This window comes from Lithobates pipiens, unplaced genomic scaffold (assembly GCF_037356315.1).
Source record: "Lithobates pipiens isolate NorthernLeopardFrog02 unplaced genomic scaffold, aLitPip1_a1.2 Scaffold_27, whole genome shotgun sequence".
Taxonomy (NCBI): Eukaryota; Metazoa; Chordata; class Amphibia; order Anura; family Ranidae; genus Lithobates; species Lithobates pipiens.
Genome location: NW_027507788.1, coordinates 166,027,720 through 166,039,884, shown reverse-complemented (window position 1 = coordinate 166,039,884; position 12,165 = coordinate 166,027,720).

The window sequence follows — 12,165 nt, the reverse complement described above, 5'->3', positions numbered from 1 at the left end:
CTTAGATCCATCAATGAGAAATACTACAAGTCCCATCTGCAGCAGGTCAGTGACATCACCTCATTTGTAGCCCATTCACAGAACTTCCTCCAACCGCATAACAGAAGATCCATACTCCCCTGTACAGACCTGAGGGTAAACAATGCTCTGCAGGCCTGATTGCACACTTTTAATGAGTGCGCTTTTTTTTTTTCTTCCTCATTGCTAGTGTATTTAATACATTTTTTCAGAAGGTGAACTGTGCCTTTAATTTGGCCAACTCGCCCACATCAGGGTGAAGAGTAAAGTGGTGCTTAAGTTGAGAATTGTACATACAGCATACCCTGCTTGGGCTTTCCCTTGTCTGCACCTTTACCAAGGAGAAGTGGGGGTTGGGGTTGCAGTGTGATCAAAGAGGAAAAGCAGAAGCTTCAGGTTAGAGGGCAGAGACCTCTTCCCATCATTAACTTGGTCTGTTCTCAGCCAGCAGAATTACCACTAACCAGGGCAGCAGTGTATGTAAAGTGCTCCATGTCATTGCAATGTGACCATATCCGCTGCTTCTGGAGGGGCCCCAGCCTTTATCATGGTGAATGCTGTATTTTAGCCTATGTTCACATTGGGCAGATTTGACGTGCCAAAACTGAGCCTATTGCCGGTAACTGCTTGGTCTGAATCAGTGGGACGCTGACTTTGGGGTGCTGCGCTGATTCCCAAAAGTAGTCCCTGAACTACTTTTGGCAACTTCGGGGGAGATTTCCAGACATCTGTGCATGAACCCGCACAGGACTCGCAATGAAATGCGGGTTTGAAATCGTGCAACTTAAGCTGAACTCACATGATTTCAAACCCGCCCTCAGTGTGAACGTGGGCTCAGGGTGAGTTTAAAATAAAATTCAGGAATGTCAGCTGATCTCTATAGACAATCCGAATCTTTTCCTGTATGTAGGATGAGCATCAATGACATTTTATGATAAAGCAAATTCTGGACCATGTGCAATCATTAGAGAGCTATCTTCAACAGAAACCTGTGTTGTGAAGATTACAGGGACAGATGACCTCTGCTGAACAGCAGTTGCCCAGACAGTCTTAAACCAGGATTGCACTGGGGAAAAAAAATATTAAAAGCCAGCAGCTACAAATACTGCAGCTGCTGACTTTTAATAAATGGACACTCACCTGTCCCGGGGTCCAGTGATGCCGGCAGCCGAGGCCAATCGATCGCTCGGCTCTCGGCTGCTGCCGTCACCATTCTAGGTGAGGGAATCAGGAAGTGAAGCATTGCGGCTTCACTTCCCGATTCCCTACTGCACATGCGCGAGTCGTGCAGCGCAATAGGAATTGTCCACGCTGTCTCTAGGACCCGTGTGTGTCCCAGCAGACAGCGCGCAGGGACAGGAAGAGGCATAGACTCCCACGGGAGTCTATGCCTGGAAGTGCGTGTAAATACCTGTCTTTGACAGGTATCTGCACCCCCCTCCCCCCCTGAAAGGTGCCAATTGTGACACCGGAGGGGGGGAGGGTTCCAATCAGCGGAAGTTCCACTTTAGGGTGGAACCCTGCTTTAATGATCCGACGGCTTCAGTACAGTCTGAGGCACTGACCAGGGCCAGGAGATGTGACTTCCTGTGCTGCATACTCGTCGTAAATCCAATGAATGATGAAAGCCAAGCGGGTGGTATTTTCAGGAGTTTAGTAATAGCAGTCTACTTTTTAATTTTTTTCATGGCAGGTTTATTTAGGTTGGTGCTGAACATTTGTCCTTATGACTGTATTCATTAGCATGTGTAGAGTGGCGTGGATGGGCTCTGTAATGACGGGGAGGGGGGTCGTGTCTCACTTGTGTCACAGAACCACCAAACCAGCACTGAGTTTTACATCAGAATTAATAAAGACTTTACAAAAAGTGCTAATAAGAAGTAGAGTTATAAAGCGTTTCTCTAGTAAGATACAAGTCGTGCGTATGCAAGATGCTGACCTTGTGTCAGATCTGCGTTCTTTAAGATTGAGAGTTTTTTTAATTTGAGAAAGTAGATGAGATATCTTTAGAGTTAAATGCCTACAAAGCATTAACTTGGAGCTGGCCGGAGTGGTGAGGCCAGCACTGCAATGTCAGGGATGTCTCTGTGCCTTATCTGTGGGTGATAATCTTCCACTTTGTGCCTTATCCCAAGCAATGACAACTCAGAATATGTAGGAAATATATGGCTAACAGAATCACAGGACACATTTAGGGGGTCACAGGGGATTTTCTTTATCAAACTGTTACCTAAAACAACCATTCAGAATCCTTCCTGTCCCAAAAGTACACTGGTGGAAGTACAGCCAGCACTTCCTGCTTAACCAGATCAAGCAGTGATAAAACCTTAATACATGCACATCCACCTGTCCCTTCTATGAGAGCATCCTGGTCACCGATTATGGAAACCAAATCCCTCAGAAGCAATGGCTTGCTCTCAGTGGTGGGGGATACCAGAGGATGAGCGGCACTTTGTGCTGAGGAACTGACTCTTGCAGTAGTCAAATTCCTTTGAAAATGTAAAGGCACACTGCAAGTGATTAAAAAAAAATGTATTTATGGAAAGGAAAAACACTGCAAGTAATCATTTTAGATACTTTGATTTTTTTTTTGTGCTTTTACCTAAGATTTAGTGACAGGGTCTCGTTAAGATGGGTTTTTTCTTTTTCCCGGTCTAAGGTAAATGCATGCGTGTCCTTTTATGTCTGGGTATTTACAGGTTCACTTGTTTATACAATCAAAATGCAGATTTGAAAGCAGAAACGTGTTCAGTGACTGCAAATTTGGATAAATAAGCATCAGGTACAGCACCAAATCAAACAGCTGGCTTTCCTGTAGCAGGCGCTTATATCATCGAGGTATACTTATCTTAAAGTGTACAAACCCCCGAAGGGATGATTGCTATAGAGCAAATAGGATCCTGGAAGCCTAAATTGTGAAAATCCTGGCCTACCTTCTTCTGAAGAGCATTGAAAAGCTAAGACAATCTGGACTTGTAGATCTTTATGAACTCACATCTGGTGCAGCTAATCCAGTTTCACTCCACTTACCTCTACAGAGTGTGGGCATCTCCTGTGCAGCAGCTGAGCTGATCTAATATGTCGTTTTCTATGACCACACTTTGTATTTGTATTTTCTGCTTAATTTATGAGAAATCAGGTGTCTCTCTATATGGAAACATGTAGCTGACTTGTGTAGCATTTCATGAAGTACTGTTCTATTTCTATGGAAAATAATGGCGCTCGTTGGGGCCGGCGCTGGAGAGATGCGGCTGGGGGCTCCCCTATCTGGAAGATTGTTTTATTGCCCTGTAGTTTATACTGATGCAGGAACATCATTTCTGATAGATATTTTTATACATATGTATATGTGAATATATATTCGGTTTCTTTTTCTTACTGTGTTTTAAAACAAACTTTGGAAAATTAAAAATGAAGCATTTATACAAAACGTCTGGTGCTTGTCCTTTCCTGTTCTGCATGTATTGGGTCCATTTATAAAGATCCAATATCCTTACTGATGGCTTATGAAGTAGCAATAAACTGTTCTAATTCTTGCCACACTTTTACACAGCTGAAAATAAACCAGCAAAATATTCAGCTGGAAGATTTGGAAGAATTGACAATTTTTATTGAACACAAGTAAAAGTTTAATTGTTGCTCCTAAATCCTATATAATGGACCACTTCCATGGATAATCATGTGCAGAATCCAAGCTGGGGCTCATTCTCACCCTGAACTGAGGAGAAAAACAGCCGGTAGCAAACCATTACGTCCAAGGCTTGTAAAACTTTACTACTCCAGGACAAACATTGCAATGCTTCACCTAGGACTTCTCTGATGCCATTAAGCCCAGTGTTGGGTGAAACATGTCAATGGAGGTGGTCCTAGGAAGGGTATTAGGAGATTTGTCCTGGACTAATAACATTTTTGAGAGATGTTCGCTATTGATTTGCAACGAGCAAAACAAAGTTTTTCCCAAAGGTTTTTGACAGATGATCACCATGATAATCATACACCACATGGGACGGAACAAGAGAAGTCAATGGATTCCCACATTTAGGGTAAGAAGCATTAATGGAGGAATGTCCTCTGCCAGCGGGCATCCATGACTCTCAAAATACTTGAACAGTGACTGGACCTGATTGGCTTCCGTAGTTACTGTTCAGCTGAAAACTTGCCACCAGGCTCCTTCAATTTTTGAACAAAGTTTAACCACTTTCAGACCGGACCATTTTGCTGGTCAAAGACCAGACCACTTTTTGCTATTCGGCACTGCGTCGCTTTAACTGACAATTGCGCAGTCGTGCAAAGTGGCTCCCAAACAAAATTGACGTCTTTTTTTTCCCCACAAATAGAGCTTTCTTTTGGTGGTATTTGATCACCCCTGCAGTTTTTATTTTTTGCGCTATAAACAAAAATAGAGCGACAATTTTGAAAAAAAAACACATTATTTTTTTACTTTTTGTTATAATAAATATCCCCCAAAAATATATATAAAAACATTTTTTTCCCTCAGTTTAGGCCGATATGTATTCTTCTATATATTTTTGGTAAAAAAAATCGCAATAAGCGATTATTGATTGGTTTGCGCAAAAGTTATAGCATTTACAAAATAGGGATAGTTTTATGGCATTTTTATTAATAATTTTTTATTATTTTTTTTTTTTACTAGTAATGGCGGCGATCAGCGATTTTTATTGTGACTGCGACATTATGGCAGACACATTGGACATTTTTGGGACCATTGTCATTTATACAGTAATCACTGCTATATAAATACAGTGATTCCTGTGTAAATGACACTGGCAGTGAAGGGGTTAAGTGTTCCTAGGGGTGTGTTACTAACTGTGGGGGGTTGGGCTTTCATTTAGTGAACACTGATCTCTGCTCCAATCACATGGAGCAGAGATCAGCATCACTAGTTGCTAGGCAGAATGGAGAAATGCCGTTTACACGGCATTTCCTCCATTCAGCCGTCCCGTGAGACGATCGCAGGTATCCCCGCGGCGATCGAGTCCGCGGGACCCGCGACTGGCACGCGAGCGCACCGCCGGCGGCGCTTGTGATGGCAGGGCGACATTGAAGATTGGACGTACCTGTACGCCAATATGCCTGCCGGTGCCATTCTGCCGACGTACATCGGCGTGCGCTGGTCGGGAACCCGGTTAATAAGCCGGATGGTGGTGACAAGGCCATCCACAGATCAAATTTTGATGCTGAATCACCTGAAATTCAATCTATGTAGTATGAGCAATGCAAAAGGGGAATGAAAGTTGGGAATCTCAATCTACTGTATGTCTAGGCAGACATACCACAATGTGTGTGTATTTTATATATATGTATATGTGGTTTGTTTCCAGTAAATAAGATTCAGCCACAGCTCCATATATGGCCACATAATGCACTTGGCAGCAATGAACTAGCTAAGTGTTAATTTAACAGAGAGATGTTTTCTACTCACTATAGAAACCGATAAACATCAAAGTTATCACCGCTGAACTCAAGAATGTGTTATTACTGTGACGCTCTAAAACATTCTCATCACTAAAAGCACTAAGTCTTCCCTCTCTATATACTAACATTTTGAATATTTACTGACCTGAAATGCAGTACTTCCGACCATCTGAAATGTAAAAACTCTGTGAAGACAGAAACAAGGCAGTTCTACAAGATCTAACAAACACAAGCCACCTAAAATGTTACGTGACCAAAAAAAATAAATAAAAAAATACCAAACATATTATATTTACCTGCTCTGTTGCAGTGGATTTGCACAGAGCAGCTTCGATCCTCCTCTTCTCGGGTGCCTCTTTGCTGCTCCTGGCCTCTCCCTCCTGTCGAGTGCCCCCACAGCAAGAAGCTCGCTATGGGCCCACCGAAGCCAAGCTGCAACTCCATGTGTCCATTCAGACATGGAGCTGAGGTTCGGCCCCTCCCCCTCTCTCTACTGATTGGATGACTTTGACAGAAGCTGGAGCCAATGCCGCCACTGCTGTGGGTCAGCTAATCAGGAGGGAGAGTCCTGCACAGCCGAGGCACTCATGGACATCGCTGGACAGAGAGGGGTCATAGAATGATTTAGGATAAAAAAAAAAAAACTTCTGCCTTTACAACCACTGAAACAAAACTTTACATTCGCCCTCTAAATATACGACAGAACATTACATAACCAACACAACCCAACCACTGAACATGATCATAATACAATTCTATTACACTGCATACATAGAACCCCTCTACGCCACTGGACATGATCACACTTTATGTATAGAATGGCACAGTTTCAGCATGATCTACCATTGGACACAATCATAATACAATTCTAATATACTCTATCCACAGGACACTACACATCCAACATGACCAACCACTGGACACAATCATAGCAATTCCAGCACACTATGTTCATATAACACTACACCCCAGAATGACTGGCCAGTGGGCATGATACCAGACTGTATTAAATGATCAGTTCAAACAAAATGTATAATTCATAGTTTGGCAGATGCTGCAAAGTTAAACAGGTTAACAGTTTTTTGAATCTATAATAGATCTTTGTGTTGATTTCCCAGGCCTGCACCCCGGATGTGCCAATTATGAAGGGTTCCCACTATCCCTTTGTGGAGCTCCCAGCTCCGCACATTTGATAAGCATTTTATGAGGGGTTCCCACCATCCCTATGCAGTGTTTCCGGCTTTGTATATGGGCAGGGCCTACTGCACCCATATGCGGGACCGAGAGCAAGCTTTCACTAGTGCCCCAAAGGCAGGCGGAGGCCACCTTTCACACCAATACAGAGTTAAGGTGGCACATATTAAAAGCGAGGATCCTCTGCTAAAACACAGTTAACTCTTTATAACCCATGGCCAACTTCTGTAACACTTCACACCATTCCTACGGATACAGTTACTCCTTACACTTTAAAATACTTCTCTCACTTAAGTTGTGCAGCACTTCTGAGCAAGTACCAGAGAGCTTGTAATGGACTCCAGTCCACCAACCTGTCACCTTGCTCCCTCTGACATTGATCCGTATGTTTTACTTGGAATATTAGGAAGTTCACTTGTACATATCCTGTCCTATCCTATCCTGATTGCCGCCATTACTAGTATCATATAAAAAAAAATAAAAAAAAAATTCCAGTATATCTACCATAGTTTGTAGATGCTATATTTGCGTAAACCAATCAATATGCGCTTATTGGGATTTTATTACCAAAAATATGTAGCAGAATACATATTGGCCTAAATTTATGAAGAAATTTGAATTACATTTTTTTTTATTGGATATGTTTTATAACTGAAAATAAAAAATTAAAAACCCAGATGTGATCAAATACCACTCAAAGAAAGCTCTATTTGTGGGAAAAAAATTATATTCATTTCATTTGTGTACATCATTGCATGATCGCACAATTGTTAGTTAAAGTAACGCAGTGACAAAAAACAAAAAATGGCCTGGTCGTGAAGGGGGTTAAATCTTCCAGAGGGCTAATCAGATGGGAAAGTCTTTTAGTCCATTTCAGCAGCATCAGTCCATATTCCTTGGAAGCCTGCATTGGGTGCTTAAAGAGGAGCTCCGTGCTCCTTCAGAACAAAAATTTAAGTCAGCAGCTACAAATACTGGAACAAACTAATACTGGGTTCTAAATAAACTAGAACCCCTTGACCTAGATACAGTTCCTCTTTTTAGATGTTCTGTACTGCAGAGGGTGGCACTTCTTAGAAAAGCCTGTAAAAACCTGGCCAGTAATGTTAACTGTTACCTCTCAGACAGCACCAACTCTACTGGGCAAAATTAACTAAATAGTGCAATTCACACAGCAGAAAATACACTTAACCCAGAATATAATTGTAGCAACCTGGAGTATAGACAGGGTTGCTCCACAAAATTTACTTGCCAGGAATAATTATCCTGGTTGATTGTTAGAGATCTATTGATTTCTCCTTATGTTTGGCCTTGTTGCACTTTTATCTTCTACCACTAGGTGGCCCTGTACTTGGTGGTACTAGATATGAGAAGGGCAATGCAAAGTCAGATTTTGGGTATATGGGGTATCTCAGCCAATGGGCAGGGGTTTTCTTGAATCCTTTGGCCTGCCGGGAGGGCCTATATATTCCAGTGGAGTCAGGCGATCTGTATCACCTGGATGGCTGTCTGGGTGGACCTGTGTTATACTGTCCGGGCTGCTAGGTCAGAGATGGTGCCTATCCCAGGCACATCTGGCTGCTAGGCTGTCTGAGGGACTGTCCAGAAGCTGAGTTGGGACTGTGGCTTGCAGTCCAACCAAAAGTGATGGTTCTGCCGGCCGGAGAACCTGTCATGGTTAGAGGTAGAGGGGAAGCTGTCGCTGGTAAGGGACTATCCGCCGAATTACCAGGGACCACAGTGATTAACTGAAGCAAGTACCGGGGCAGCATTATCACAAACCAAGGATGGTGGAGAATCGGGAGACTTCAGTGGGTATCAAGCCAGGGACCCAGGCAGCGGAGGTGACGCTTGCAGAGCAGCCTTGTGTGTCAAGCCAGGGACCAAGCAGGCCAGTGGGGTGAAGCTTAAGAGGTATCTTGAGTGCCAAACTAGGGACCCAGCAGAGAAGCTGGGGTGATGCTTGAGAAAGATACCACCGTGAAGATTGGAGGAGCTCAAGGGATTCAGTGTCAGTGAATCAGTGGGTCTAGTGAGAGACCGGGAGCTCAGTGGCCTGATAAACTACAAGGAGCGATTGTAGTGAAAGTGAAAGAAACGTTACGTTTGTGTTAGGAACTGTTAAAGACTGTTGCCATAGGAGACAGCATTCTTACACATGTAGATGTGGTGTCTTGCTGGATGCCTTTCTCTGCTTGGCTGCCCTCCTATCAGTGACACCCCTATCACCAATAAATAGATTCATGCATTGCATGAATCTATGGCCGCCGCTGCTACCCCTATTCAGGCGCTGGGCCCCTTTTCGGGCACCAGGCTCCTGAATTACAGCGGCGGGGGGTGTTTTTGAAGCACCTGATTAGAGCCATAGGCGTAAAAAAAGGTAAACAGCGAGCGCCATGCTTGGCGCTGGCAGTTCACCCAGCTGTGTTAAAAAAGCAAATAAATATTCAGTGGCAGCCTTAGATGGGAACAGTGGGAGCCTTTGATGGACACAGTGGCAGCGTTTGATGGGCACAGTGTTTGATGGCACAGTGGCTGCATTTGATGTCTTGGAGTCTGCTAAATTCATCTTGCAACCACTTAAGAGTGACCTGGCCCTAATCCTCTCTCCCCCCCAAAAAAAAGATAGTTAAGAGAAATAAACTTTCTTTTGCATTCAAGAAGTGTCTGGCGCCCAATACCTTTAACTACTCTGCACCCACCATACCTCACAACCCATTACATACAGAAGGATGTCAGCTATCCCTGGCCCTGGAGCGTCTCATTAGATCAAAGGAGGCCTGGGACCTTGCTACATAATTATCAAAGGCAACAACAGTACCTTATTAAGTACATACTTACATGCACACCTGATGTGCATATTATGAGGGGTTCCCATACTACCTTCTGACTTCTTATTATTTTATATTATGGAGAATGAAACAGGGGGAGCGACATCACTGTTGAAGTGAGAGAGATCACTGTTGAAGTATCCAATACATTCAAGACTCAAGTCTACCTGGCTGTGCCTATGAGTTAAAAAGCACTCCTGGATTGACTGAAAAATCATTTCTGTGGATCTATAGGTCTAGAGACACACTGACGCTTTATGAGCACAGACTATGTTGACATCTAGGGTTGCCACCTGTTTGGGATTCACCTGGACAGTCTGGGTTTTAGATCCTGTGTCCAGGTTTCAGTCCACCTGAAACCTGCACACATCAGTGGCAGCCTTGCAGCACCAGTCCTCCCATCCCCCTCCTCCCTCCCATTGGCTTCCAGTGCTTGTAATTATATTGGTAGGGGGAGGCTTTAACTGGGGTACAGACTGACCTGGAAGGGTGGGATTATACCGAGGGACAGAATGACCTGGAGGGGAAAGGATTATACTGGGGGAGAGACTGACCAAGAAGGGATTATACTGGAGGACAGGCTGACCTGAGGGGGGTGGGGAGTGTACTGGGGTACAGACTGACCTTGTTTTATCTAACCACTTAAGCCCCACACCATTTGGCTGGCCGACCAGAGCGTCTTTTGCGATTTGGCACTGCGTCGCTTTAACTGACAATTGCGCGGTCGTGCGACGTGGCTCCCAAACAAAATTGACGTCCTTTTTTCCCCACATATAGAGCTTTCTTTTGGTGGCATTTGATCACCTTTACAGTTTTTAATTTTTGCGCTATAAACAAAAAAATAGTGTCAATTTAGATTTTTTCCTTTTGTGCTATAATAAATATCCCCCAAAAATATATTAAAAAAAATTTTCCCTCAGTTTAGGCCAATACGTATTCTACATATTTTTGGTAAAAAAAAAAAAATCGCAATAAGCGTGTATTGATTGGTTTTCACAAAAGTTATAGTGTTTACAAAATAAGGGGATAGTTTTATGGCATTTTTATTAATAATTTTGTTCATCAATTTTATCGTGACTGCGACATTATGGCAGACAGATCAGACACTTTTGGCGCAATTTTGGGACCATTCACATTTATACAGCTATCAGTGCAATTAAAAATGCATTGATTACTGTGTAAATGTGACTGGCATTGAAGGGGTTAACCACTAGGTGGGGCTTTAGGGGTTACGTCTGTCCTAGGGAGTGATTCTAACTGGTGGGGGGGGGGGCCTGTGTGTGACACAACACTGATCAGGAGCGATGATCAGGGTCACTGTCACTAGGCAGAAAGGGGAAATGCTTGTTTACATTAGCATTTCCCCATTCTTCCTATCCGTGAGAAGATCGCAGGTATCCCCGTGGACATCGAGTTCGTGGGACCCGCGATTGCGCTCAAGAAGCTCCCGGCGCGTGTGTGCCCGCAACCTGCATCTTAAAGGGCAACGTACAGGTACGTGATTCTGCCTGTATGTGCCCTTCTGCCACAGTATATCTGTGTGAGTCGGGAAACGGTTAAGTACACTCTTTAAGCTTCTCCCATTATGGTCACACCCACTCTTCATCACAGGACCCTAAATGCGCTGAAATACTACTCTTCCTGGGTACCCAAAGGTGTCCCAGGTCTTTTACAATCCTATAGTGTAAACTGCACAAAAAAAAATTGCTGTGTGTGGCTAAAGTGTTCTGGTGTGGCTTGATGAAAAGGTGGCAACCCTATTGAAATCCCATCAGTTACTGATGTCAGTGGGACCTGAGAAGGTGTGGCAGAAGTGCTAGACATCACAGAAATTTAGATTGCTAGACAGCATTTAGATAAGGAGAAGTGGTCATTCAGCACTCTAGTGGGTTCCTTCACTCAAGGCCTGAAGGAACTTGTGAAACAATAGACAATGCCCTTGTTAAGGAAACTTCTGAGGTGGGAGAGGTGACAGGATGCGGCCAACATATAGAAAGGTGCTAAAAAAAACACATTATGTCTTAGAAAATTCTTTTTACAATGTTTGACGGGCTGGATGAGGTGGAGTTCTCAGTTCTCCTTTGCAGATACAGATCTGTTCTCCCATTCAGGCGCTTCACACGGGGGACGTGTAGATGTGGATAAACAGGCAAGTAAACTATTTTGTTAATCTCCATTGGAATTCGAGAGGAATACTTTTTTTCTTTATTCCCGGGAACCCCTAAAATAATTTTCAGAAATACAGCTCACAATATGTTAGGCCGGGTACACACTATAAGCTTTTTTCTTTGCTCTGTTTGGAGATACTATACTAACTATACAAGGTTAGTACAGCGATCTCCCCTGCCGAGTTGTGTTCCGACAGGGGGACGTCACAGACTGAGAGCTCTGATCGGGAGTCAGCTGGCTGCTAGTTTTCCAGCATGCACTTCCGACATACACACCTCCTGACATTCTGCCTGTGTGTATGGGGCTTAAGGGTGATTAGTAAGTTATAGATATGAAAACCCAATGTTCTCTCTGTGTCTGCATGGGTTTCCCCCTGGGTACTCTTGGTTCCTCCCACACTCCAAAGACATCCTGGTAGGTTATTTGGCTCCTGTCTAAATTGGCCCTAGTATTTGTATGTATGTTTGTGAGATAGGGGCATTTTCAACTCCAGTCCTCAGGGCGCCCAAAGAGGTCA